The 25,930-nt window shown below is 32.8% G+C and overlaps 2 pseudogenes; one reads left to right on the top strand and one right to left on the bottom strand.

Moving 5' to 3' along the window:
* The window catches only part of LOC149529284 (putative receptor-like protein kinase At5g20050 pseudogene), a 1,668-nt pseudogene extending 1,366 nt beyond the window's left edge, over nt 1-302 (bottom strand).
* Nucleotides 303-20,710: 20,408 nt separating this feature from the next.
* On the top strand, nt 20,711-24,064 carry LOC149529283 (uncharacterized; annotated as a pseudogene).
* Nucleotides 24,065-25,930: the final 1,866 nt, after the last annotated feature.

The raw sequence follows: 25,930 nt of genomic DNA, 5'->3' as shown, positions 1-25,930 counted from the left end.
CCGCTCACTTTCCTCAGAAAATCCTCGCTGATCGGAAAATATCCGCCGCCGCTTACTCTGGTCATGGCGGCGGTTCTTTTCATGTGCAAGTATTCTCTCCTCCAGAGGCAGATCATGAGGAACAATGTCATGATTATCATCCCCACGCAGAGGGAGTAGAAGACGAATATGTTGGATGAATGGTCTAAAACAATGGCGCCCACCAGGAGCGCTGCAATGGCGGCTGCGAGAAGGAAGAGGATCAAAAAGAGGGTTTTTTTGGGGTTCTTGTGTACGCACTCTGTTACTCTCTGCAATTTCATGGCTTCTCCAAAATTGTGGTACCTATTTCATGGCTTCTCTAATGCTTTTGAATTTGGATCAAAAAGAGGAATTTTTTTAAGAGGGGAGGAAGAACATGAGAAATTGGGTTTGTGAAAAAAAGGGGGCTTTGGATTTGTGGTTACCAGCTGCATGTGAATGTATGTTGTATCCAGCTCTAAAAATGAGGTCTCTTTATCATTGATTTCTCTCGAAGAATTGCAGATAACGGAAGGGAATCTTTTGAATTCTAACTAAATAGTTACATAAATTAAAAAAAGTTACTTAATAGTTCTACAAATTATAATCAGCTCCTAAATAATTAGTTAATTAAAATATTTATCTTAATTACAAATAATCTAATAATGGGACCGCCATTTTTTATCTCAAATTTACAATGCAATTTCATTTAAAAAATTAACTTAATTTAAAAAAAAAAGTTACTAACTTTTTAAATTTAATTAAGTTAATTTTTTACAAAATTAAGTTAATTTTTTACAAAATTAAGTTACTTAATTTTTTAAATGAAATTGCATTATAAATTTGAGATAAAAAAAATGTTGCTGCAATTAAATTTAAAAAATTAGTAACTTAATTTTTTACAAAATTAAGTAACTTAATATTTTTTTAAAAATTAAGTAACTTATTTTTTACAAAATTAAGTTAATTTTTTAAATGAAATTGCATTGTAAATTTGAGATTAAAAAATGCCGGTCCCATTATTAGATTATGTGTAATTAAGATAAATATTTTAATTAACTAATTATTTAGGAGCTGATTATAATTTGTAGAACTAATTGAATGGTAATTTACAAAGTCAAGTCAAAACTTAAGTCGTTGCAACCATGGATAGAAAAGAAAATGAGTAGGTATTGTATGTGGATGTAAAGTGCAAGCTTTCAACATCATTTCACTTAAAAAATGTGTGAACTTCAGCTAAAAGTAGATGGTATGTGATTTTTATTTAAAATAAATATATAGTTTTAATAAATTCATATAATTCTTTAAAGATGTATAAATTTTATTTATATATATTTTATAACTTACTCTTATAATTATTCTAAATTTTGTCACTTTGTTTCACTTTTAGAATAATATTATAAATAATGAGAAATGGAGACATTGAAAAGAAGAAATGCCACTTTCACTTGAATAAAATAAAATGATATTATATTATAGAGATAATTCTAGAATACATATTAATTACCTATAAAAATTATAAAATGCTAGAAATTATAATTTACAAATAAGATGTTATATTTTTAAAATTAAAATACTAAACAAATTTTAAATGTTATAGAAATTTTAAATCAAAGAGATTTCATTTATATACATAAAGATACTAAACAAATAAACCCAACAAAATAAAACAAACCGAAGTCTCCAATTAAAAAAATAAAAAACACAAGTTTAACCAATTTGAAATACTTAAATTTATTTATTTTAATATTTAAACCAAAAAAACATAAATAAAGATGGTATTCTTTATCATGTTTAAATTTAAACCATACTTATAGTAACATAAGTTAGAAGAAAATAATAGTAAGACCTTTTTTGAGATGCAACATAAAAATAAAATAAAAACTATAGTAGTCCTTTCAAAACGACACAGGGGGCAGTAGAATCGAGAAGCTCCGGGTACCTTCCTCTGTCACACACAGGCATGAGTACGGCCGTAGGATCCGTTGGGCATGAGGAGGCATGAGAATGGGGGGCATACCCAGGCAGTCGATTCAGCTGCCTGGGTAGCCGTTGCCCAGACATGATTGACTGGTGAAAGTACAATGTGCGATGGATGGGTGTCTGATGGATGAAGTGCACAGGACATGGAAGCGTGGCTGCTAGATAGCCACTGCCTTTGCAAAGTGGCCGATAAAAACAAAATGAGACTCGTGATTGTACGTTTTAAGGAGTGCCAAACACCACACAAAGTGAGTGGACAAGACCAGAAGTTTGTATTCCTTCAACATGAACATGGTCATCAGCAGAGATCTATATAAGGATACCAATCCTTATACAAAGAACATGACTTGATAAGCTAAATACCCACATGGAGATGAAATTGAAGATGGCTTGTTTTCTGCTTTTGTTTCTATTCGTATTTCTTGTCTCTCATTCTTCTCCTTCTTATTCTAATGAAGAAGCTCTCTTGGCTTTCAAGACTTCTCTTTCCCTCGACCCTCACAATGTTTTACATGATTGGTCTTCCAATAACACTTTTTGTAATTGGACTGGTGTTTCTTGCTCTTCTTGTCATCAATGTGTGGTTTCCTTGAATCTCACAATTATTTCGACTGGCAGGGTAATGGCTACCCAGCCAGTTATTTCGACTGGCAAGGCAATGGTTGCCCAGCCAGTTATTTCGACTGGCTGGGTATGCCATCCTCCATCTACATCCCATCCCCATTTGCATCCCATCATTGACTGCACGACCATCCTGAAATGCCGTATCCTGACAGATGCCGACAGTCATAGGGGTTCAATGGTTGCAACCGTTGCAAGATGTGATACGCATGGCATGAAATCCAATTCGACACTGACTTGTAGTCCATGCCGTCCATGGAAAAATAAGCGAGATGGCCTAAATGAATAAGATTACTTATTTTTTAATCCTTGCCCCCAATCATATAAATTGTGAATGGCCTAAGTGTTTGCAATGTTTTCTCCTTTGGAAGTACCACACTACTTTTTAAAACCTTTTCCTAAAGTCACAATCAAAGCTGCAGGAGTGTTTCTTTTCACTAAAAAGGATGTGTGCAATATTTACTAGCAAAAAGAGGGGTAAAAATTTATTAAGACAGAAAGGAATACAACAAGGAGAGCTCAACAAGGAGCTCGATCCTGAGCAACAAGATCATCAAATTCTTGCACCATCTCAAAAGACAGTTGCCTCCTATCCCTAATATTCCAACCCGGATTAGGACTAGATGCCCATTTGGCTAAACAATCAGCAGTTCTATTCCATTCACGAGGAATATACGTGAACCTAATGAACTGAAAAGAGGAAGAGAAGAAAAAAATCTGCTTAACAACAGTAGCCAGCTACCAACTAACATCCTCAAGCTCTTGCAAAGAAAGCATGTTAACCACCACTTGGGAATCAGACTCACAGATAATCTTACTCCATCCCCGCAAGCAACACTGTTCCACAACATATAAAATAGCCTGAGCTTCCATGAGATTGTTAGTATAATCACCCTTATGAACTGAGAAGAAAAATTTAACATCCCCAGAACTACAACGAGCCACTCCACCAATACCAGCCGGACCAGGATTCCCACGGGAAGAACCATTAGTGTTAATTTTCAGAACTCCACAGGGAGGAGGAGTCCAGTGCCCATCTCAGTTAACCTGACCCTTCCTCTGATGATGAAGCTTCTTGGACATAGAAGGAAACCTATGAGCTGCAACTCCATCTTGCAGATGAAAATTGAGGTGATTACAGATAGCAAGATCAACCGGATCCATACCCCCATCAAGCTCACACTTCACAAGAATAGTTTCCTGAAGAGAATGTGATATTTTCCACCAAAGATGCAAAACACCAAGCCGAACATCTTGGAATATGCGACGATTCCTCTCCAACCAGATATGCCAAAGCATGAAAGATGGGCCAGCAATCCAAGCAGCATGGAGAAAAGAAGACTTGGAGGGAGCAGTACCCAAGCGGGCCCAGAACTCAGGCAAAGAGGAAGCATGCTGACAAGAGCAACCCCAAGCGCGCCACCAAAGGTGCCATATCTAAGTAGAATAGGAGCAATGGAAGAATAGATGGGAGACAGACTCCTCTCCATTACCATACAAAACACAATAAGAGGGGCCTTGAAATCCACGTTTACAAAGATTATCCCAGGTAAGACAATGGTTGTGAGCCACTAGCCACATGAAAAAATTGCACTTGGACCAGGAAACTTTATTCCAAACTTGCTTCCACCAAGGGACCTCAGCATCCCCAAATAATTGTCTAGTTATCTCCTGATACCCAGCAGAGACATGATATTTACCAGAAAAGGTATCACCCCAAGCCAAAACATCTGGACCAAGCAAAGAAGAACACTCTCTAGAGACCAAAATTTGAGAAAGCTCCTGATGATCCATGTTTGTACCTCCAGGAGGCCAATCAGAAGAATGCTTCCATCTATAACCAACAACAGGTCCCAATTGATAAGGAGTCTTGTAATGAGCCACTTTATCCCATCCAGCGGCAAGAAAAGAGTCACAAAGAGGTTGAAGATGAGGGTATATGGATAAAATGGAAGGGAATCCATCCCAAGCATCAGACCAAAAAAAAGCCTGAGAACCTCCTTTACATATCCAAAATAGACCCCTCTTTACCAACATCGCACCTGTCTTCAAAGTATGCCAAAGCATTGAGCCATGACCTTCAAGAGGAAGTGCAGAAAAAGAGCAAGGATCAGCACCATGGAAATATTTATGAGTGATAATATGAGCCCAAAGTTGATGTTGTCCAGAGCACCATCGCCAATAAAGTTTAGCAGCCAAAGCTTGACTACTCAATAGAGCAGATCGAAGACCAAGACCACCCTCCTTTTTAGGCCTACAAATAGTTGCCCCATTAACCAAGCTCCATTTAGTACTACAAAAATTACCACTCCAAAGGAATTGTCGAGAAAGAGCATCAAACTCCTTGAGAAAGTAAATAGGTGCAACGTGAACCATGCTTCGATAAGTAGGAAGAGCTTGGATAACAGCTTGAAGAAGAATAACCCGGGTAGTAGTAGAAAGCCATCTATGAGTCCAATGATTTACCTTATCCTGAAGCTTGGTAATCAAATTTTGCTAGAAGAGATGTGGCTGCCTAGAAACAACAATAGGGATGCCAAGATAAGTCAAAGGAAGTGATCCTATCTGAAACCGTAGGATACCAACAATCCTGTGCTGAATAGAATTAGGAGTGTTAAAAAAGTAAATGGAAGATTTGTGCTCATTAACTTTCTGGCCTGAAGCTGCCAAATAAACGTCCAAAGCATGTCGAAAGGCTTCAGCTTCCTTGATCCTAGCAAGACCAACAAGAGCAGAATCATCAACAAATTGAAGATGGGAAAGAGAAGGTAAGCCATTACCCCACCGCCAGCCTTGAATAGAATTCTGGGACACCTGATGCTTAATGAATCTGCCCAAGCCTTCAGCCATGATGATGAATAGATATGGGGAGAGAGGGTCACCCTAGCGAAGGCCTCTAGAAGCACCAAATAGTTGAGAAGGTTGACCATTAATAAGAACAGAAAAAGAGGCAGAAGTAACACAACTCATAATCCAACTCACCTAGTCAGAGGTAAATCCAAAAGAAAGAAGAATACTCCTTAGGAAGCTCCATTTAACTCTATCGTAGGCCTTAGCCATATCCAGCTTAACAAACATGGCTCTCTCCCTTGAAGTAGCCATAGAGTGAATAGCCTCAGTAGCAATAACCACCCCATCCAAAATTTGTCTGCCAGCAACAAAACCACCTTGTTCTTCTGAGATAATAATGGAAAGCCACCTTTTCAATCTCTCAACAATCAACTTAGTAATAACTTTGTAAACCACATTACATAAGGCAATTGGTCTAAAAAACTCCAATTGATTAGCACCCTCTCTCTTAGGAATAAGAGTCAAGAATGTAGAGTTCAAAGCTCGAAGCATCTGCTTGCTAGCATAGGATTCTTTAACCACCTCCAACAAATCATGATTAATGATGTCCCAAAATTCCTGAAAGAATTCAACTGGAAAGCCATCAGGACCAGGAGCCTTCCCTTTAGGCATGCCAAAGACCACCTCCTCTAGCTCTTCCAAAGAAATAGGACGCATGAGATAATCATTCATTTCCTGAGTGATAAGGGAAGGAATACAGGACAAAATAAGATTTTCTTCATTATCAGCAGGAGGAGAGTCCTCAGAGAAGAGGGTAGAGTAGTACCAAATAGCCTCCTGGAACAAAGTTGGCAAGGAATTCAGTTGGATACCTTGAGAATTAACCAAAGAAGAGATAGTGCTCTGATTCCGGCGAGATTGCACTATTTTATGGAAAAAGGCAGTGTTACGATCACCTTCCTGGAGCCAATCAACTCTAGCCTTTTGCTTCCAAAAAATTTCCTCTCGAAGTTCCCATTCTTCTAGAGCTCTAGAAGCAAGGGATTCAGCCTTGCCAAGATCCTCTGAGAAACCTCGATCTCTAATCTCCCTTGTGATGACATCAAGATCTTCTTGAGCAAGCCTCTTCATAAAGTGAAGGTTCCCAAAGCATTCCCTATTCCATATCTTGAGCTGCCTTTTAACATATTGAAGCCTTTTAGAAAATGAGAACATTGCAGTACCATATGCAGGAGCACCATCTTTCCACCAACAGAAAACACAATCATGAAGAGAGGAGTCCCGAAGCCACATCAATTGGAACTTAAAAGGAGGATGCTTCGGAACATAAGCCCCTATAGCAGAAAATTTGATTGGCCAATGATCTGAACCCCTCCAATCAAGGATTTCTAAAGAGATAGTAAGGGTGCCACTAACCCAGAAGCAAGAAACAAGAAATCTATCCAGACATTCTGAGATAGCAGCAACACCAGTCCAGCGATTATTCCAGGTATAGAGACCATTAGAAGGCTTAACAATCAGAGAGATGCAAAAGAGATATATGTTGCCAAAGAAGAGCAGAAGAAGGCCCCAATCTAGCCAAACCACCATGCTTCTCCTCCAGACTTAAAACTGAATTGAAGTCCCCTGCTAACACCCAAGGATGATAAGGATGACAATTTCTAACATATTGAATATGTTCCCAAAGTTCCTCCTTTCCCACAAGATCAATAGGTGCATACACATTAGTAACCATGATTACCTCTCCTGAGTCTAGAGCAGAAGCTACCATAGAGAGAGCTGAGCGAGAATACATCCAGCCAAGAGGAGAAATTTTTTGAGGATCCCAATATATAGCTAAACCACCCACACTGCCTGTTGCCCCAACACACTGGCATTGGCCACGAGACCAAATACTAGAGGCATGTTGGACCATAGACTCCACAGAGAGCTTAATCTCTTGGATACAAAAAACATCAGGGCTATGATCAACCACCAAGTTATGAATAGCCTTTTGTCTAGGGATGCTATTCAACCCCCTTACATTCCATGAGAGAATAATGTTTACTAAATCCATTGTTTTATTATTAATTTCAATTTCAACTTTACCCAAGGGAGTGAGAGTAATGTTTTTTTTGCTAGTCATTTAAATGCCAAAGTTCATTTTAAATGTTAAGAAAATTTAAATCCTTTTAAAAAATTAATAAAAGTTTTGTATTCATATTAAAAAATATTGAACACATTCTTGTCATATGTATGTATGTTTGTCAAAATAGTCAAGTGATTAAATTCATATTAGAAAATAGTTAAACAATCTTATTAAAAAAATTCTAAAATCTAAGTTGACTTTTTTTTTGAAAATTCATTTTTAAAATTCTCTACAGAATGGAAACTCTTGAATAATTTAAATTAATATTTTATAATAAATGATTTCTTAATACTATAAATTAGAGTATTATATTATATTTATGTATAATCAATATTATATTAGTTTCTTAATATATTGAAAAATATATAACAATCATAAATTTTAAGATTGTAATATATTGTTTAAATTTGGAAAAATAATTATGATTATTATTTGTCAAAGAAAATAATTGTGACTAAAACTAATATATTATATCATTGTTTAATTTATTTCAACATATTATATCATTGTTAAAATCTATTTGAACATTTTTTTTGATAGGTAATCAGCCAAAACCTAGATTAATTATTATAATTTATTGAAACTAATTATTATTATGTGTTAAGCTCGAGTAGATTCAAAGCCAAGTCCTCCCACATGAGAGGCTAATGCTATGTTGTGTTATAGGCTCTTGACTAAAATCTATTTCTAAATTATTTATCCTCTTTATAATTAATTTAGATATGCCATTTATTCAAAATAAATTTAAAAAATTAAATTAATAGATATATCATTAAATATTAATCAATTTTATTTTAATTAAAAATAAATTTGGTTAATATATTATTAAAATATTAATTGAAGGCAAGAGCCTACAATAAAATGGTAAATTGTGAGCCTCTTATTTGGGAGGTCTCATATGATAAATAATAATAAATCTTGGCTTTGACCTATTGCTTTTGAGAAAAAATATATTAATTTAAAAAAAATCTTTATAATTTAAACAACAAAACCATTAACAAATAATTTTAATTCAAATGGTATATAAAATGTAAGGTTTCATCAATCCAATCTTATTCGTAGCTTCTATTCATTTATTATTATGATTATAAAGTGCCAATACAAATATAATCATAATTCATTTATATAAAGTTTGATAAACTATAATAATTATCTCAAGATTTATTAATTAATTGAGTGTGTGTGTGTGTGTGTGTGTGTGAGAGAGAGAGAGAGAGAGAGAGAGAGAGAGAGAGAGAGAGAGAGAGAGCATTATGACTTATTAAAAGTAATTGATTAGTTATAAAAAGTAAGAGGTAGAATTTACATGTGCATAAGAGTGGTCTAATTTCAATGAGTGTTATTATTTTTTCTTAACAAGAGTAGAATATCACCATATATTATAATAAATAAATTGGTTCAAAAGGATTTCGTGAGGGAAAGAACAAAAAAGAAAACTCTCATTCGTTACTCATAATATTCAAGATGTGTAAAGTGTAATCCCTAAACTAGAATTGTTAAGAAACCCAAAAGGCTTCCCTTATATCTTCTAGATATTCAAACTCTAACCACATATTGGAACACTAATGAGGCTTTATAAAATAGTCATATAAAGTGCCTGTACAAATATAATCATGAATACATTTATATAAAGTTTTATAGACTTTAATGATTGTCTCAAAATTTATTAGCCATAATCCTCCATATAGATATCATCAATACCTACAAAATAAATGAGTTAGTTATAAAATCCATTTAAGAAAAAGGTCTTAGAAAATTGAATATCATTTCATAATTTCCTTACCATCTCCACTTGTTGTGTTTTGGTTAAGATCAATAGAAAAGGGCAACCCATATTGTTGGTTAGTTTGTTGATCATCTAATACAACAATGCACATTTAGCACATTCATTTAGATAAAATTAAATTATAAACTAAAAAATCAAATATAATTTCAAATTTTTATTTTTTCTATCATAACTAAATTCTAAATCACAATATTGTTCTCATAATCTATATCACATTATGTAACAATAAGAAAAATCAAAATTCCATTACCTCCACAAATTTGTTGAAATGTTTGAGGATGAATAACCTTTGGCGTTGATGGTTGATCTCCACAAAATACATCTTGGTTATTTGATAAAGCATTAAATGAAATTAGAAATGTGAACTAAATAATTAATTTTAATAAAAATAGTTAATAGTGAGTAAATTACCATCTAGTACTTGTGTGTCATCTGTTATTGTTTGGTTCAAATCAATAGAGAAAGGCAATCGACGTCGTGGAGATTCTCCTTGATCAACCAAACCTATATTGACACATGTTCAACATATGAAATAAAAAATACAAGTATTGAGCTATATGTTGAAAATAATAAAATACTTTTAAATAAATGTACTCACCTTGTTGTGACAGAATAACTCTTTCTCCTTGTATTGCTATGCCTGAACGATTAATGAATTTTTTTCCCTTTTTCTTTTTAGAGCGTACAGAGGAGAATTGAAAATTTTTATGCTCATCAACTCTTTCACTTAAGCTTTGAGTCATAGGTTTTCTTTTTTATGAAAAGATTGATGCTTATGCATTTTACTTGGACTAAACCATGGTGCCTTTCGCTTCATAGGCATGTTCTCTGAGCCAGGAATTGATTCAAAATTGGAACTTGAAGCAAGAGATGCATGTATCTCATTTCTAAATCTCCCAACATGTTGAATGGATTTTTTTTTTTCATATTCTTCTCTAGTTGACAAATTTTGGATAAATGAATTTACATAATCAATGCAATTTTGAAGTTCATCATGAGAAGTATCAAATGATCTCACACAATCTGTAGTAAAAAGATAAAATTGTAAAGTCAAAATACTATTTTAAAAGACTATATATTTCTTAAGAAAAAAATTGGTATTAAAAATTACCAATTCTCTCATCTTCACCAATGTTGACTCCAAGTACATCTTGATCTTTTGAAGGTATAGAACCATCTGCAATTGGAAAAAAATCACTTAACTTTTTGATCCATAAAATAATTTAAAATCTACTTGTAAACACACATTCTTATTACCAATGTTATAGTTTTTATGACCAAAATTCCCTCCAACTTTGTTGTAATCCTCAGCCGATGCAGTAACATCATCTGTATTTAAGATCAGTTTAAGTAGGTCTTAACAATATAATAATCGATTGTATAAAATAAATTATTAAAATTATCTCTCAAATGATACTTACCAACCACTTGACCTTTCTGGTTTATATGGGTTCTCTTTAGTAGATCTAAAATCTTTAGCACATGTTTGCATGTGTTACCTCTTTTTGCCCACTCACAATCACACACTTGCAAATTTGGTCCAAATTTTCTTACAAGATACCATTTGGTTGAAATGGTTTGACTTCTAACTTTAAATGTATCAGGAAGGTCATATAGGTAGCAATCTGTATCTGCTATTCTTTTTTATCTCTCTAAAGAAGTTAGGTAGTATCTCTCCTTTTTGAAGTTGGTTAGAAACCCAGATAACTGCAAGTATCTCTTATTTTTATAGTATGGCTCTACCCTATGAAGAAGAACATGAATGAGCCAATCCATTCTCCTTGTGCATTTTCTAGAACAGTCGGTCAAGTAGTGACTCTTGATATGCATGTGGTATGACTCTATGGAAGCATTAGTCTCTTGATTCGCATGAGAGAAACCTCTAAAGTTTTTTGCCCACATTTCTATATAAAAAAGTATGATAATGTCTTAGCATATATATAATAAAAGAACCGAGCAATAAAAATAAAAATAAAATAATGTAATGAATAATGTGTATGATCTTACCAATGCGTCTCTCATCATGACACCAAGTCTTTCGAAAGTAATCAATAAACTCTTTTTGTTCTTTGAATTCCTCCATAAATTGTTTTATAAGATGAGTAGTGACATCTCCATCATCACTTATGGCATACATTATCGCACCTAGTCTAGTGAAAATATTTGTTCCAACATCCTTATTTCTTACAAACCTATAATAAAAAATATAATATCAAGCTATGATGTTAACAAAATAACTTTACATGAATTTTAAGAAGAAATGAATCACTTGTAGACATTCTTTAGCCATGCCCTGTGTACATGCTAGATACATAAAAGTACTCAACAATTGAAGGACAATCTACAAGTTACATTACAAGTATTAATAAGTAGCATTCAAACACAATTAGTTATTCAACTAAAATTATATGTTTAAATAATAAAATGTATAGTTTTAAAACCTATATATCAAATATAATTGGAGGATTATCAAACCTAATTGCTTCAATCTCGGCACTAGCATCATCGGTCATGAATGCATTGACTTGCCAATATTCTTTATATTGCTTGCCTCTTTTGTAAACTTCTGCTAGCCACCCATGTATATCATCAACTTTATTTCTTGACGATATGGCCCATGCAATAGGCATGCCAGTCTCTTGTTCATCAAATACAAGTAATGAATATAACTCATACTGCAAATGAAGAAATCAACAAATTAAGATTTTAGATAAATTTTAGATGAACTAAACTAAAATATATTAATATAGTTGACATTGGTATACTCACAACATATTTATTTGTTGAAAAAGTGGAATCCATTGCTATAATAGAGTTATGTGAATGTCTCACCATCATCTCTCGCATCCATGGTGTTTGAATTCCTGTGATAAATGGAATGTCTTCTCCACTATTAGGTGTTTTATAGTAGAAGAAGTTGTCTTTCTCCTCCATGTGCCATAAAATTACACTTTTGGCATCATTTTCGTTTTTTTGTGATTGAAGGGAACACACCCTTTTGCATGCATTCATTACATCTTTTCTTAGTAGAAATGTGTCCCTCTTATTCATTAATTTCGTAAGACCAAGATCCAAATAATGTTGCTCACATATTGTGGAAACCCCCACACCCATCAATAAGAATGACTCAATATAAGATTTATATTCATTTGACAATCTCGGTGCAACCATACTCCTTGGGTCACCAGAAGCGTCATCCTTTCCATGACAAAATTCACCACTAGCATCTTGATGACTAAACTCATTATAAGTAATGATAGAAACATCTAGGCTTCCATACATAACTCTAACACAAAAGTGTGCTTTACAACCCCTTTTCTTTGCAAACCTTGGTAACCTTTGCATATCTATTTTGGGTTTTCTTCTATTATCATGAGGTCCAAATGCACAATGATATCTGTATATACATGTACAAATATATTTATACCAATTTATAATCAATAAATTTTATAAAATTAGAATATTGCATGCTTAATTATTATACTAAATCTAAGCAAACCTTGAATACATTTTGGTAGCTTGGTTAGTAGGGTTTGTCAAGTTCTTCTCATGATGTTCTTTTTGTACGAATGTTGTTTTTGTATCATCCAATAGACCTTCTCCCTTGACAAAGTGAGAGAGTCTCTCAAGAGGGATAGCAGCACATAAATCCATAACTGCATTTTGATGTCCAATAGGTGTCCACTCTAGTTGTGCACTTGAAAAATCACTTCCTTCATTGGGGAAATCTTGCATAGGTAGTTTGATGAGTGATTTCCATTTAAACTTTGTATCCATTCTGAGGAATATTAATATGTATAATGATCCTTAACTTGTTGAAACATGTTAAAAAAAACTAATAGGGATTATTACATATATCGTCAATAAAACTATAGTATATTGAAATCACAATAAATACAATTATATCCTTGATATGAAATAATTTCACTATACCATCAATGAAATGATTTCGCAAAATTATATTAGAAGTTGATATTAGATATTTTATTCTATATTTTTCTAATCTTGTGATCTACTAATGAGATGCATGTTAGTGCAAGCCTAGGACACATGATTCGTATTGTCCTAGGACACAAAGTTTAAATGGTTAATAATCATATTAAATTTGTGTGGTTAATAATAAAAATTATCTTTATATTATGGTGATTTACACATATTCTACTCTTTTTGCCTTGTTGCAAATTATTCTTGAATAACTTCAAAATGTATTATCTCTATTTCCCAAAACCCTAAAATTTTCAAGAATAAGGATAATGAAGCTAGGAGTTACTTACATTATGGTATTTAATGTGTTTCTAAGAAATGATATTATTTTGCTAATAACCAAAATTCATCTCTACATCTAGATGAACCAAGTGTTCATAAAAATATCCACTCTATTGAATGTTCAAGATTTTTCATCCCAAGATAACGATAAGGTGCTAGATCGTGTTTCTATGTTGGTCTCTAACAAACATAACTCTATTTTCATGGAACATTTCTCTCTAGATTATTGTATCTTTAAAGGGATATTAAATTTTTGCGCAAACATAGGGTGTTAAGGTGGAAGATTATGTATCCATACAAATAGAGGATGATATCCCAATTTCATCATGGAAGGACCTATCTAGTGAGCATATATCAAAGGTTGATATCTCATATCTCCTCAACATATTGCAAAAGTGAATGATTTTTATTAATTTTGATAGGAAAGACTAATTTGACAAGTTACTTCATCTTGAAAGCACCCACTGAAGGAGGGTTATAGATCAATTCAAGTGTTGGGTCAAAGAGATAATGGGGAAGTTAAGTGTTGTCTTAATATTTCCAAAAGTGGGGGCCTTCTTATTGAGGTCTCTTCAACTTAGAATCCTTACAAGTGATGGGTTGGAGAGGCTTGGTATAGATAACATCTTTAATTATGTTCTTTGTGGAAATGCAATGGAAGATGTAAATCACTTGTTACTGAATTATGAATTATCTCAATCATATTTGAAATGATTTTGAATAAGTTTGGATGCTACATTCCTCTTCCTTGCACTCTCTATCTCTCTCTCTCAACATTTGGTGGGATGAGAAATTTTGAATAAGGGCTCTATCATTTTTGAGATATGGAGCATTTCTCTTCCAGTTGTGGTAAGGGCTAACTGGTGGGAAAGGAATAAGATGATATTTAGGGAGGAATTAGTGTTAGTGGATAAAGTTTGGGATAGTATTAAAGCCTTAATTTCTAAATCATTTAATTCATTTTTTATGTGGTCCAATTCTCTCTCATCTCCCTTTTCCTTGCTTATGTTTTGAATAGAAGGAAGAGAGAAAATATCCCAGTGGGGGGGTACTAGTTGATAACATGGCTAAATGAGAAAATAGAAGGAAATTTAGATGGGAAAGGCCTAATGGATCCTTTACTAAAGGAAAATTTTATGGGACCTCCAAAGGGAACCCAGAGAGGTTAGAGATTGGGAAAGTTCTAAGAGACAATAGGGGCAATTTTTTTAAGATTTAATTGTTAGAATTCAAGATAGTTCAAATAATTTAGTAGATGCTTCAGTAGAGTTGGAGGGAGTTCAAATATCTCCAAGTACGAGATTAAACAAGATTTTTATTGAAGGTTTAATATCTAGAAAGATCATCAGTTGGGAGTTTCAATATGTCTTGGGTGAAGTGTGGAAACTTCTCCCCAGATTCAAGGAATTTAAGATTACTCATTGATTTAGGGAGGCTAATGCTATTGTAGATTGGTTGGCTAATTGGGGCACCTCATTGGAGTAGGATTCATGTAAATTAATTGGTTTGGAAATGAGTTAATGGGTTTAGGTACACAAGATGTCACATTCTCTATGAGATGATGTGGTTTAGAACTTGTAAAATAGGACACAAGGACATTTTTGTGTGTGTTTGTCATTGGTATGCTATGGGGCTAAAGATTTCTAGAGGGCTCATTCATTATGCCCACATCTAGGATTCCATAGCATTGGGGACTACACTTTCTTCTATGGATATATGAAACATTCTCTCTTATTACAACTCATTTTGCAAAAGGGTAACAAGCTAGCATGAAGATACAAATATTTGTGGAAAGAAGAACAAAGATCTAGGTTGTCCTATGATAGTACCAAGAAGACACGATATAAACTTGTGAGAAATGATGATACACCAAATATCCACAATCAATAGATTCTTTCAATATGGAGATTTGATACTGATTGCCAACCCATTATTTCTCAAGCACTTTTTTGTTAAATACATTGGAAACTATATTGAAAAAATTAGAGAAATAATCTTAGACATGTTATGGAATACTCAAAAAAATATAGTTTTTAAGGTATATCCAAATGATGAATGATGAGTTGTCCTTTTTTAACCAACTAAGATCAATTTCAAATTTATAAACAATAATCAGGCACATAGAACAACAATCAGGGATTTCAAGAAAACATCTACAAGCAATGGGCAAGGGACAAAGCAACCTTGCACATGAACAAAAATAGTGTCATAGTATGAATTTAATCCTTAGAACCACTATTGTGTATGTTCTCAAAATATTTTTCAATCACGCAAATAGTCCTAGAAAAGAAAATTTGGTAGCACTAAGGTTCTTAGTAATGGTCAACTCTATAGCTTTTGCAATCTAGAGTGGGCGAAGTCCAATCTTGGCGTACCAAGGTTTTGACATATTTCGAAAATTTAATCAATCAGAGATATTGAAGAAATCTGACAAACCAACAAAAGACTACACCCATGGGGATTTTCCCCACAAAGACATTTATATAGCAGTTGCTACTACCATGTCAAAAATGGCTATTACCACTTGAGGTATCATACACGTGGTTGACCCAATAAAGGGAACGCCTACTATGGTTTAACCCTCTCTAATCAAGGAAGACTCACAAAGTTGTACCACATGAGGAATTGGTTTGGATTTAAGGGTTCCAAGTTTCTAATCTGCCCAAAAGGGAACATAGCATACTCCTCTAGCCTCTTCACCTTACCCAAACATAGCAAACAAGATTCTTTGACACACTAATTTGAAATCACCTCACCAATTTTTTGGAAAATCCAACAACAAACACCACCAATCTCAAAAGAGAAAGTACTAGTGGATGTTGAGGACAAACCGAAGCAGAATAGTGAAACAATGACAAATATCCTTCCCTACCTATAAGGGGATCCGTCGTCAAGAGGACCTTCACATGTAAAGAAAGCAAATGAAGCTTAATCTCTCAAGATCTCCCAAATAGTGTTCATAGGGCCTAATTACTATGTGAAACATATATGCGTGAAAACAAATCTAGATCCAATTTTAGAGCACCAAATGAAGTGTGAATCCATGAAAGCATGTAAAAGCACTGAAGCCAAACACATGAGATGTTCATTTTAGTTCCCAATCCAAGTGTTATAGAGATCCAACAAAATACCTAGTAATCCTTGCAACACATTTTTCTCTGTTGTACCTTTTATTTATGCTGGAATGCTCGCTTGCAACGAACAAAGCAACAAGAAAACACAAGATATGCAATAATATACCAAAGCCAAGAGGTATTCCCAGATTAGAGGGAAAATGAAAATTAAAAGAAAAGGTGTGACCCACATAAGAGAATGTGCAATTAACATTTAATTAAGAGATGTGGAGTGTAAAACTCCATAAAAATTATAAGATGAGGGGTGCTTTTATTTAATTTAAATGTAAAATAATCCCTTTTCTTATAAAATAAAGTGTGTGACATTTATTTAATTATTTCTTTTAAAATAATAATTGTTGCACATCACATTAAGTGATGAGGGGTTTTATTTAATCAAAAGGGAGCAAATTCCTTTAATTAAATAATTAAAAAACCAAGATGATCGAACCATTTATTTAAAATTAATTAAATACATTAACTCTAATTTAATCAAGGAAATTGATGTAAAATAATAAGGATTAATTAAATAATTCGAATAACTTAATTTCATGAAAGGAAATGGTGATGTAAATATTGATTCAAGCTGATTTATAACATATTTGTACAATAAACTGCATACAAGAATACATTCCTAAACTATTGTTTACTTGTCAATTTAGCCCCGTCCAACAACAATCAACACCCTTTAACATTTCTTCTTAAAAGATAGATAAATTAAAAGCTACCTAAATGAGGTTAATTGTCATGAAATTCCTAGTTTGACTATTAGAAGTTGCTGTCAAGCTCACCAGTCAGCTTTGAACTCACTCAGTCTTACATTTCATTCATTCACAGTCACAATGCTAATTTAGGCAAATATTGATTTTTCATAAACTTAGCAACTCTTGATTAGTAGCCTTGGTTTTCTTATTAAATTTTTCTATTGTTAATGTGGTTAAAATGCTTTTATTCATTTTCAAATTTGTCTTTCTGGTATAGGGATCTTGTTTAAGAATGCCTTGATAAGAGTTCTATGATTATGAGAGATGAGGAAAAGGGCAACATATTATACCTTGAGTTTCTCACCACTCAAGAATGGTAGAGTTATTAGTTACACATATGTTGCATTAGTTTTATATATATTTGTTCGAAAAAATAGATGCAAGAGAAAAAAAAGAATTTAAGGACTTTTATATTATTTGACTAGGAAAAAACAATTATACATGATTGGAAATATATTTTATTGAACTAAAAATAAAAATAGATTGGAGTTGAAAAATAAAATAATTGATGAATTAAAATGGTTATATATTTTTGGCATGAAAATTTCACAAATTAGATTTGATTGAAATGATTAAAAGGGTATAAAATGAAGTTGAATTATATATTATATATTTTGTGTTGTTTAATTTTTATAATGAAAATATTTTACATAGTTTTAGTATGACAATTTTACAAATTATATTTGATTAAAATGAATAAAAAAGTGTTAAAAAAAGTTGAAAAGTATATTATAGTTTTACTTTTTATAAAAATAATTTGATTCTATAAAATGAAGGAAGCAATGATCTATAAATGTTCAATAACTAGGAATGGATATTAAAAAGGTGTAAGATGAAGTTGAAAAGTGTATGATTTGATTTTTTTATATAATTATTAAATGAAATAAATAACTAGTGTATTTGACTTTTATATCTATTCTTTAGTTTCTTTTATAAAATTTTGAGGGCTTTTCAAACAAATTCAAATTTAAGTGTGAGAAAAACCATGAAGGGATATTAAAAAGGTGTTGAAAAGTGTATTTTATTTTTTATAAGTATTAATTGGAATAAATAACTAGTGTATTTGATTTTTATATCAATTGCTTAATTTATTCTAAGAGATTTTGAAATCTTTTCCAACAAATTAGATTGTAGGTGTGAGAAAAAGCATGCAATGGTACTCATCATCGACAATGGCTACCCATCTAGTTATTTCGACTGGCTAGGTATGCCATGCCACCCAAGCCCATACATAACATATTTTCCTTATTCCTTCCATATTTTTCAGAGTTTTCTATTTTTCGTGCAATCAGAAGACTGTCCATTCGTCTGTATTCTGGCCGGTATGCTTGCCATGTATGGCATGTGATAGTCTGACACATTCCCAGACCCATGCCAGTGCAATTTTTGATCATTTTATAACTTGTAAACTTTCAAACTTTTAGAAGGGTTTTTAATTAATTTATATATTAAAGTTTTAATTTACATTATATTTTAACTTTCAAGTCAAAGTTTTTCCCTCTTAGATAACACTGTAAAATATATAGATTTTTAAATATATAGTCTATAAATATTATTAAAATTAAATTTAGATTTTAAATTCATCATAGAATGTTATATATATATATATATATATATATATATATATTTATGTTAACTTGTATTACTATATTAAAGTTTGACATTTTATTTGTTTTAACTATTCTAATGTAGCTAAATATTTTATTAGAAATATATTAATTTTTAAAAACTTAAATGTATTGTTTAATATAAACAAATAAATAAAATAATAAAAATTAAGAAAATATAAAATTAAAAACATAAGATAAGTAGAATAAAATAATTCAAAAAATTAAAATCTTCTTTATAAATCTAAATTATTATTTTTTAATATTAAATTTCATTAATCAAATATAATTGTAAAAGTCATAAATGAAGGTAAAAAGAAAACAAAGTCAAATTTTAACATAAAAACTTAAAAACTAAGCATAAAAGTTATTAATCAAATATATTCTAAGTGTTTAATCAAACATTTAATTATACTTGTGTCTTTTCTTTACTAATATACTTGTATTTTTAAATCCTATATATGCACTTCTATTTTGAAGTTCCATTCCATGTCTAGATGCATGTATATAAATTGTTTACCTGGAATCATAATAATCTTTCAGTTTTGCCCCTTGACCCACCTAAAAACCAGTAAATAACTTCCCAAAACTCCCAAAATTTCATAGCCATTAATCTGCGAGGAGGCAATTGTTTCCATCACAATCTTCTTCTTAAACCCTTCGTTAAGAATCATATTCAAAATCAGAATTGCAACGAGTAGGAGATGTGGCAAGCAAAATACAAAGAAACAAACGTTGAAAATTGTTCTATAGTTGCAAGGAAGGGTTTGCTTCTTCGATATGCTCTAGTTCGCATGCCAAATATCCTGATGATCTAAGGATCGACGTGGATATATGTAGAAACTTGAGTATGATATATGTGGATACAAGAATAAGATCAAAAATATACTATTGCAACTTCCTTTTAACTAATTGTTTCCCCAAACAGGGACAACATTAATGAAATGAATCTATACAAGGATAAAAATCAAAGAAAAACTATACCAACGAAGGATATGAAAATAAAAGAAAAACATGTTGGGCACATACCTTTTGTTTGCTGAAGAGTGGGGAGGCAGATGGTTAGCAGTAACAGCAGGTAGTCGGTGATTACAGAAGTAAGATGGTTCATAGTAACAGCAAGCATGTGCTACGAAGTAAGATTTTTGGACAGCTAATTACCTTCCCTCTTCTCTTTTTTAATGTGTCTTCTTTTTGTGAAAGTTGGTGTGTCATGAATATGGCTTGTTTGATGTCTTGGCATGCAAATCTTGTTTGCAGCCAGTGATCTTGCATAAATTAAATTCTCCATCTTCCTCAATGCATCTGTTCTGTCTATCAACGTCAGAGGGGAGTACAGGCGCCAGACAGGGAGATGGCATGGACGCAGGAGTCAACGATGGGCCGCTGATATTAGATGGGATGCGGATGGGGGATGGCATACCTAGCCAGTCGAAATAACTAGCTGGGTAGCCGTTGCCCTGCAAAGTGGCTAGCAAAAACAAAATGAGACTCGTGATTGTACATTTTAAGGAGTGCTAAACACCACATAAAGTGAGTGGACAAGACCAAAAGTTTGTATTCCTTCAACATGAACACGGTCATCAGCAGAGATCTATATAAGGATACCAATCCTTATACCAAGAACATGACTTGATAGGCTAAATACCCACATGGAGATGAAATTGAAGATGGCTTGTTTTCTGCTTTTGTTTCTATTTGTATTTCTTGTCTTCTCATTCTTCTCCTTCTTATTCTGATGAAGAAGCTCTCTTGGCTTTCAAGACTTCTCTTTCCCTCGACCCTCACAATGTTTTACATGATTGGTCTTCCAATAACACTTTTTGTAATTGGACTGGTGTTTCTTGCTCTTCTCGTCATCAACATGTGGTTTCCTTGAATCTCACAGGTATGTCATTAGTGGGCACTATTTCCCCCTTTCTTGAAAATCTTTCTTTTCTTAGAGTACTCGCTCTTAAAAATAACAGCTTTCATGGCCAAATCCCAACTCAGATAGGAAGGCTTTTTCGCCTTAGAATACTTAGATTATCTCTAAATGAATTAGAAGGATCTATTCCCTCCACTTTGGCTGACTGTCGTTCTTTATGTCATCTCTTCCTATCTTATAACAAACTAAGTGGCAACATTCCCTCTGAGACAAGCCTTCTTTCACATTTAGAAATCATTTATTTATGAGAAAACCAATTAACAGGCACAATTCCACCTTTCTTAGGAAACATGTCCTCTTTAATTGAATTGGAGTTGGAGAAAAATGGATTTTATGGCAAAATTCCTGTTAAATTGGGTACACTTATTCAGCTCCAAACACTTTATCTTGGTGAAAACCATTTATCTAGATTGATTCCTGCTGAATTAGGAAATGTGTCCTCTTTAATTCATTTGGACTTGGGGAACAATAGATTTTATGTTGATATTCCTATTGAATTGGGTATGCTTACTCAACTCAAAGAGCTTAATTTTCATGAAAACTACTTATCGGCCATGATTTCCACCACCCTTTCCAATTGCACTCATCTCCAAATTCTATGTTTATATGACAATCAATTAATTGGTCACATTCCCTGGCAATTTGGAAAGCTATAGGAGTTGCAAGAATTGTTATTATGGCAAAATCAACTCACTGGAGAAATCCCAACCTCCCTCTCCAATTGTACTCAACTTCAAAATATTGACTTAGATAACAATCTTGAAATAAGTGGCATAGTGCCATTAGAATTTGAAAAATTGGTTTGCCTTCAAGTGTTTTCGATAGGAGCAAATAATCTCATGAGAAAAAGCAATGACTTTCCTTTTTTAACATCTTTGACTAATTGCTCTTCCTTGCAAGTAATAGACTTGTCTTTTAATCAACTCAGTGGGATTTTGCCTCCTTCTATTAGTCAACTATCAAGGCAATTGTATCTATTGAGTCTGAACCATAATAAACTTGAGGGTAGCATACCAAGTGGCATCGAAAACCTTACAAAGTTGGAAACATTAAATTTATCTAACAATCATTTCAATGGGATTTTTCCATCCACACTCGGCCATCTTTTAAATCTTGAAAGATTGTATTTGGACAAGAATAATTTAAGCGGGCAAATACCTGAAAGTTTAGGGCATGCAAAAAGTCTTGGACTGCTATCATTGAGTGAAAACATGATATTTGGTCAAATTCCAGCTGCTCTTGGCAATCTTCCACAACTAAGGCATCTTATTCTTCATCACAATCCACTTTCAAGGAAATTGCCTACTAGTTTAGGGAGATGTATAAATTTGGAAAAGGTGGACTTATCCTACAACAAATCACAATGAAACATACCTCCTAAATGGTCAAGTCTTGTGAATCTTCAATTTTATTTCAATGTTTCAAGCAATTTATTGGAAGGTTCTATTTTAGTAATGAGTACTATGGAAATAGTTCAAGCCATAGATGTGTCTCTCAACAACTTCTCAAGTGAAATTCCAACTGCATTGTCAAGTTGTACAAACTTGCAATACTTGAATCTTTCATGGAATTCATTTTCGAGCTCATTACCCATATCACTTACCAATCTACAAAATCTTCAAGACATTGATCTCTCTAGAAATAATTTGTCTGGTTCAATTCCATTGACTTTCCAAAAAATGAAAATGCTTCAACATATTAATGTATCGTCAAACAATTTAAAAGGAGAGGTTTCGAAAGGAGGAGTCTTTGCAAGGATTGATAAGTCAGCAGTTTTAGGAAATATTGGCCTTTGTGGACAGTGGATAAATCTACCACCATGCTTGGATTCCAAGAACAAAAACAAGTCAACCTTCAAAAATGTGATAGTACCAGTTCTGATTGGTATTACAATATTTGTTATCTCTTCTATATTGTTCTTAATGTTTTATAGAAGGAGACATATTGATCAGAATCCTATTGACTTCAACATTGGACCAAAAAGAATTTCATATGAAGAACTTGCAGATGCAACTGGTGGGTTTAGCCTAACTAATCAACTTGGGGTTGGTAGTTTTGGATCTGTTTATAGGGGAATTCTCAACGGTGGTTCACGTATTGCTGTTAAAGTCTTCAGTTTACAAGATGAAAATGCCCTCCAAAGTTTTCAAAGAGAATGCAATGTGTTAAAAAGAGTTAGGCACCGTAATGTGATAAAAATCATTTCAGCTCATTGTAACCATGATTTTAAGGCATTGGTTCTTCCTTTCATGTCAAATTGGAGTTTGGAGAGGTGGTTCTACGATGAGGGAGAAGATAAATGTAAATTAACTTTGGCTGACCGACTAAAAATAGCAAAGGAGATAGCACAAGGAATGGAATATCTACACCATTATTGTTGTGTGGAAGTCATTCATTGTGACCTAAAACCTAACAATGTATTGTTAGATGATGACATGACTTCATATATAGCAGGCTTCGGCATTACAAGACTCTTTTTTGAGAGTTCAATGAATTCAGTGTCTTCTACAAGTGTACTAAATGGATCTATTGGCTACTTTGCACCAGGTATAAAATTTTGTATCATTAGAATCTAAATGATCATCGACTATTTTAAATTTTAATAATGATTTCATATAGCTTCAGAGTCATTGATTATTGTATATTGTATTGTAGAATATGGAATGGGTGGAAAGATTTCAACCAAAGGAGATGTATATAGTTATGGAATTCTACTATTAGAATTATTGACAAGGAGGAGACCAATAGATAACATGTTTGTAGAAAGTATTAATCTACCAAAATGGTCAAGCATGTATTTTCCAAATAAAATCACAGAGGTGGTGGACTACCAACTACTCATAGATGTTGACAAGTCAAATAAAGCAATGGTATTCACATGCCTTACTGAAATCATGCAAATTGGGTTGATTTGTACAAGGGAGGTTCCACACCAACATCCAACTATGATGGAGATTGTTCAAATATTAGAAAAACTTTTCATTTTCCCATAGATATCTCACCTTTTCTTGAGAAAACCAACAATCTAGAAAATACTTATGAAGGGAGTTCCAGAAATTGGTTTACATCTACATCCTAGCTTTTCACTCATGTTATCAATCATTGATTCTTTCTATGAAAGGAAGAATGTTCAAGCTACTTATGATTTTTAGGCTTAGGCATCTCTATAGTCATTAGAAGTCTTCATCTCTAGGCATGTTGCATTTGGTTGTGTTGCGGCCTTTGGCTCAATATCGTACATATTTATTTCACTATTTAAGGCACTATGATCATTAGATATTTGTTTTTCCATTATAAATTCCAGTCTTATATTCTACTGAATCTTTGTGTTGTTGTTCTCATTACAATTTTTTTGACCTTGTAAGCATGATTTTAAAATTTAATAAACAATGGTGTCTATTAAGTGGTCAAATTTTGGGGCTGGTCCTTCAGTTCTAAGATCTTCTATCTATTTATATCTAAAAAGATATCTAAAATTAAATTGAATCTAATTATTTTAAGTAAGCATAAATTTGTGTTTTTTAATTTATTTAATGATATATTTTGCAGAGAGCTTAATAACTCATCCTTCTTCTCTCGTTGTGAGATTCCATTTCCATTTATACAAGTCTTTTTCCCATCAAAAGAAATCTGATGACATTCTCTATCTAATTATAGAAGCCTTACAAAAATCACAAAATAATACAGTTCAACTCACAAGCGTTTAATGCTAAATTGCAGCCAAATTACAATTGATTATCAAAATGTAATAACTGAATTTTATTGAAATTTGGCAGTGAACTCTTTATAATTTGCTTTCAAAATTTGTATTTCTGCTTGTGGTCAACTTATGTTATCTGCCTATGATGTTGCATCCTATGTTCTCATGCTTCCGTCACTTTTTTCATACAACAATCATACATCTAGTTCTTTGGTGTATAATACATTTCTGTATTTTTTTACTTCTATTCTAAATGACTTAAACATCAGGTACTAATAATTCATTCCTAAACTAAATGTGTTAAATAATCAAAATTCCTTAATGTAATGTTTAAGACTAAAATAGAGACAGCTACAAAATCTTCTTATTTCCAAGTATTTTATTCATTTACTCATATTCTCTCATATTCTCTGCTTTTTTATACTATTAATGTATTAATCATTAGTGTTCAAGAATTAGTTTTTCAGTGTTAGATATTTTTCTACTCTTTTGTCTTATTGCATTCCTAAGTCTTACAGTAGTATGAGAGCAGATTTAGTGTATTAAATTCTAGTCTGAAACATAGAATCACCTTTAAACATCATACACTAATAGAAAAATGTGGCCATGGTGGGTATATGCAGAGACAGAAGGAGGATGCTTAAGCAGTGTTGGAAATGATATTAATTGCTTCTGGATGCATAGACATTGAAGTCAGAATGTTTGCATAAGGAGGAAAGTGAGCATGCTTCTATTGCAGTGATTGACATAGTTTGAAAAATGTATATAAAAGTGAATGTAGATTCTATTAGAAAATTTTGGACTTACATACGTATCAATTGAATGCCTTTTCACTGAGGGAAACCACCAAGGAATTGCTTAAAAGTGATCATATTGCTTCCCTAGTCACAAAGTTCTTCATAAACAATTCAAAAATTTTGCCAGGCTCCATCCATGTTGCGTTCAGTTTAGTTTTTTTCTTGAGATATCTTGGGATTTTGATTAACATTCTTCACATCTCAATTCTTTTATTTGATATGATTAATTTTTTTCTCGTCTAATACAAATAGTCTTTGATATGAATTTCCAACATTATTTGACAAATGGAGACCCTTATTTTTGCAAAAAATTAAGGCTCCCTCAGAGTCCTCAGATGATGTGTATTTGTTCTTACCAAAATTCCCCCATTGATTCTCAAATTATTCAGTTGGGTTCAAATATAAATTTTTGACTAAATTAGAAATGATCTGGTGTAGAGGATTGTAG

This window comes from Cupressus sempervirens, chromosome 11, assembly GCF_028749045.1.
Source record: "Cupressus sempervirens isolate cs-2001-9-10 chromosome 11, ASM2874904v1, whole genome shotgun sequence".
Lineage (NCBI taxonomy): Eukaryota > Viridiplantae > Streptophyta > Pinopsida > Cupressales > Cupressaceae > Cupressus > Cupressus sempervirens.
This window is presented reverse-complemented; position numbering and strand designations above follow the sequence as displayed.